Source organism: Gambusia affinis, linkage group LG17, assembly GCF_019740435.1.
Source record: "Gambusia affinis linkage group LG17, SWU_Gaff_1.0, whole genome shotgun sequence".
Classification (NCBI taxonomy): Eukaryota; Metazoa; Chordata; class Actinopteri; order Cyprinodontiformes; family Poeciliidae; genus Gambusia; species Gambusia affinis.
In genome coordinates, this window is record NC_057884.1 from 594,399 (window position 1) to 599,554 (window position 5,156).

The 5,156-nt window shown below is 35.9% G+C and overlaps 1 long non-coding RNA gene across 1 annotated transcript; it reads left to right on the forward strand.

Annotated features, from left to right (window-relative positions):
- The first annotated feature begins 337 nt into the window (after positions 1-337).
- LOC122819210 lies at positions 338-1,339 on the forward strand. Its single transcript, XR_006368572.1, has 3 exons — positions 338-788; positions 987-1,094; positions 1,321-1,339. It is a non-coding gene; the product is annotated as an uncharacterized LOC122819210 (long non-coding RNA).
- Positions 1,340-5,156: the final 3,817 nt, after the last annotated feature.

Genomic DNA, 5,156 nt, shown 5'->3' on the forward strand with positions numbered 1-5,156 from the left:
ATGACAGGATATATTTTACTAAATGCAATGTCATATAAAGTGAATTTGTAACGAACTCATGAACAAGATATATTTCTGTATTTAACTATTTATTTCAGTAATTACTGAATTCAAATGTTACATTGTTTTGAGTAACAAAGGACTTAATTAGAGTTCAGATAAATGATCGTCTTTTTCATCCTTGCCCCCCTCTTGTTACCTGTAGATATTTTTCTAGATCCGCCCCTGCTTGCACTTTTATCTGTCTGGTATTTGTAAAAATTGTTTTAGATTAGAATGTTTTTGTGGGTACCAAACATGTCCATGATGAAATCAGAGAAGTAAAGCATGTATCTAATTCCTCTTTAAACCTCTGATGACCACATTTGGCCTGTGGGCCTTCAGTTTCACACTTGTGATGTAGATAAGACACCCAGTCGTTTGCTTGGTGCAGAAGGTGAGTACCACCATTCAAAAACAAATGCAACCCTTCACTCTTTTGTTCCTTCGAATGTCCTGGATTCAGAGAGGACTGCATATAATCTGGGCTCCTTGCAGAGAGAGACATTCTTCTTCCCAGAAGGACAGAGCAGACCTCACATTTTCTACTGTTATTCCTACAGACTTTTGAGGATCTGTTGGAACTGCTGAGCACAGCCACATTTGAGAGGACAAAACTCAAACCTGGATTTCTTTCAACTGTTTTTTGTTGTTTTGTCTCGTGGACTGTTGACCACTTTGCAACATTTTGGAGGATAAAAACCAGCTTGGAGATTTTTCTGCTCTTGGTTTTGAGCTCATAACAACAGGTAAGTTCCACACTTTACAAAATTCCTCCCTTGTGTTCTATTTAGTCTGTAAAGCAACAATACTAACAGATTTGGATCTTTTCATGAAGTCACTCGTGTTAACAAGCTTTTGTTGCCTTTTGTATAAACAGTCATTTTCAATCAAGCTAAGGTTTTAAGACAGTGTACCATGTCTAATATTAATTTACATTTTTACAGAGACAATGAATCCTAAAGGAGTTTGTCCTGAAGAAGAAGCCTTGCACTTCATTGCTTCTGAGAAGGACAAAGACATATTTCAGAAGAAATTCATCAGTGAAGACAAAGGTATGATTTTGTTTGAGAATATAAACTTTTGTGTTTTCTGAAGAAGGTTCTACTTTTAAAGAACCTCATTTGGGTTGGTGTGGAGTACGACACTGAGCTGCATATTGCTGCAGTCTGTGTTTATTATCTATATAACTATTATATGTTCTCAAGCAAGGTTCAGCCAGTTTGAACATTGTGGGACTGTAAATGCAAAGCTCAATGAAACCCTGGTCATGTTTTTCAGGTCATGGAGTTATTGCCACCAGAAACATTGAGCCAGGAGAATTCTTGCTGGAGCATGTTGGAGTATGTTTAAGAAGCAGTGAAGAAAATCATAACTGTGTATAAAGAAGTGATGTGAATAAGATATCCTTTTCTTTGCAAAATGATTAATGAGCTAATTTTTTTTCAGACCGTCAAGAAAAAGCGTTCCCGTTCTCTGATGATCTCAGATGAAGAAGTAGATGATGACTCACAATCAAAGGAAGAAGAAACTACAGAACAGGAAGTAATCATCAGAGAAACACCTTCTGAACCTGAACAGAAATCACAGGGCAGTAAGTCTCAACAACATAAAGTCACAGTAAAAAGATCTTCAAACACTGCACACCAACGTGTCTATGACAAGAAGAATTATTGTCTTTACTGTGGAAAACCTTACGCAAAAGTCACAAGACATCTGAAGCAGAAGCATTCAGACCAACCTGATATGGCCGAGGCACTCGCACACAAGACAGGATCGAAAATGCAATCCTTGCTTTTGACCAAAGTAGTAAACATGGGAAACTATGAACACAACTGTTCTGTCCTGTCCTCTGGGGAAGGACAAATCATCCCAAAAAGGCAACCAACAAGTAAGGTAGCTGCAGAGGACTACCTACCTTGCATGTTTTGCTTTGGTATGTTCATGAAGAAGGATCTGTGGAGACACCACAAGCGTTGCAAACTCCAAGAGACAGAAGCTCCCATTGTGACAAGAGGAATTCAGACAAGTTCTTCCATGATGATACCCACGAATGCTAAGATTTCCATTGGACTTAAAACGGTTCTCCAGGAAATGATAGATGACAATATCTCGCTGTTAGTAAAGGCCGACCCCCTTATTATTTCACTGGGTGAGAGAATGTTCCTCGAAAATGGAGAAGTTGTACGCCATCGACCAGACATCAGAAATAAGATGAGGGAACTTGCCAGACTTGTTCTTGTGGCAAGAGACATTGACAAGGATGTTGTCTTTTTGAAGGACATGATCTGCCCAAGAAAATTCTACATGGTTCTTAAAGCAGTAAAACAGATGACTGGGTTTAATGAGTTTACCAACAGATTTGCAGAGCCTTCAACAGCACTAAGACTGGGCTATTCTCTTTTGAAAGTCTCATACATTTTGCAAGGAGAAGCACTGCGTCAAAGGGATGATGACTTAAAAACAAAAGTAGAGGATTTTCTCAAGTTAATTGAATTCGATTGGTCAACACATGTGTCATCCAATGCCCTGGAAAGTCTTCCATGTGCTCATAAAATCGGAGAATGGATGTAAGGTACTAAGTGTTAGTAGTCTATGTAAATGTATCATCAGCATTCTGAATTTAAAATGTGAGCTATGCTCAAACCAGCCAGTCAAGGCAGAAGGCTGATTATTCTGATGGAGGTTTCTTCTTTCTTCTTCTTCCTTTTAACAGGAGACTGCAACAAAGTGAAGATTCTGCTGTGTTCTTTTTAAAATTGATCACTTTTACTGATTGGCTTTTATGTACCGTGCTCTGAGAAAACATTCGTTGTAATGTGGCACTGTACAAATAAACTGAATTGAATTGCTGTAGCTAGTTAAGCTAATGCCTTCACTCTCATGTCCTAATTTTTTTAAACTCTTTTTTTTTTTTTTTGCTTATTCATAAGTAACTCATGTATACATGCCCAAACGTTCTGACTTTGGAAACTTCTTTCTTGAGTTTTATTGAAATCAAAATTAAACAAATGTTTAATAAAACATCTAAACTCTAAACTTGCTGTACCTCATATTTTCCTTTACATATTAACCTATTGCTCTTTGGTTAGATCATCAGTCCCATATCTGAAATGGTTTAATAATGTGTCACTCATGTTTTTCCAGTACATCACATTTCAGGAAGCAGTGACAACAATGTCACATTGTTAAGAAAAAATTAAACTACAAATTAGGTTTTGTTCATATTTTAACTGCTAAATCTTGTCTTATTTATTTTTTCAGCCATCTTGGAAATTGTGTCTCTTTATGCTAACTCAGTGGGAACTTGTCATTCTGTGCTTGCCATCAGTGATTCCCTGTCATTCCATTTAAACCAAGTGAGGTTCAAATAAATAAATAAAATGCATTTTTATGCATGATTCTTGGTTCTTTAGCTCGGTTTTGTCAGACCTCTGCTAGGAATCTTGGTTTTACTTTTGATAGTTGTTTAAAGCTAGATAAACAAGTTAGCTCTGTCGTTAGATCAAGTTTTTATCACCTGCGTATTTTAGCTAAAGTTAAATCTTATTTTTGTTTAAAAGACTTTGAAGGACTTATCCATGCCTTCATCACATCTCGTTTGGATTATTGCAATTCATTATATAGAGGTCTGGATAAATCACAGATGCAGCGACTTCAAATGATCCAGAACGCAGCGGCTCGGCTTCTTACAGGAACCAGGAAGCGTGACCATATAAGGCCCATACTGGCCTCTTTACATTGGCTGCCTGTTTTTTATCGAATAGATTTTAAGATTCTCTTATTAACTTATAAAGCTTTAAATGGATTAGCTCCCCCTTATCTTCTGGAACTTTTAAAATCTCAGTCCGTGTCCAGAACCCTACGTTCTAATAATCAGCTTTTACTGACAGTTAAATCATCTGTTAAATCTGTTTAATCATGCAATAGTGTCAGAAACCAAAAAATTCCTCCAAAACATTTTTCTATCTGATTATTAACTCCACTACTAACCATTTCAATCAATATTTGTGCAATGATGTTTTTTTATTCTCACAAATAAAGGATCAATGATGACAACTTACTCATTTACTCATTTGGACATAAAAAATGGAATTTACATATTTTATGTCCACTGAAAAAACCTACAAACAAAACAATAATTTTGTTGAAATTGATTTTTAGCAAATAATTTTAGGTTACATTTTTATTTTATTTTTTTTCAATGGGTGATGTTTATAATTGAACTTGAGACACATATAGTGATCTGGGTCAAATTGACCCGCTGATTAAAATCAAGATAAATGAGTCATGCAGAGTTTTCATGTTTTCCTCCACTTCTGCTGAGTGTCACTCAGAGTGGGCGGAGTTTGTCCACTGGAACAGAAAAGGTTCCCTTCAAAAGAGGTATGAACACCTGCTTTCTCGCAGTTTCCTCATGAAGTAAAGAGAATAGTCAGAAAGTGGGCTTGTGTGCATGCACATGCGGGTATATGTGTGTGGAGAAATATGGTTCCTAGCTGCAAAAAAAATATATAGAATTAGACATATTTTAATCAAATTGACCCGAACAGTATGTATGTAAAAAGTAGATGCAGGAGGGGTTGCAAATGTGTAAAATGAATACATTTTCAATTTATACGTAGAATGTACCTATTAAGACTAATAGAAAAAGTGTCATGCAAAAAAAAAAAAAATACTTACAACTTTTTTTGAAAAAAAAAAAAAAATCTTTAAAACAGATCAATTTGACCAGAAACATAACAGGAGGGTTAAAAATGCATTAGATCAATCCTGTTGTGATGGCTTCCTGAAGGAGTTCCAGAAAGAGCAGGAATTTTTAAAGAGGCAGAGGCCCAATTTCAAGGCATTAAATTATGAAGTCATTTCTTTTAAGTCATATTTGATATATAGTATTTTAATGACAACTCAAGATAATAGTTACTTAATTGTGCTATAAAATGCCTTTGTGTGCCTAGAGAGTGCATATTTCTGGCCCTATATAGAAAATAGGTCAGCTTAAGGTCAAGTGGACCAGCACGTCCACCACTGAATGGATAAAGTAAAAAAATACAATAAAATACCCCAAAAAGATTAAGATTTAGAAATGGTTTAGTCCATGTGTGGAATTAGATCAG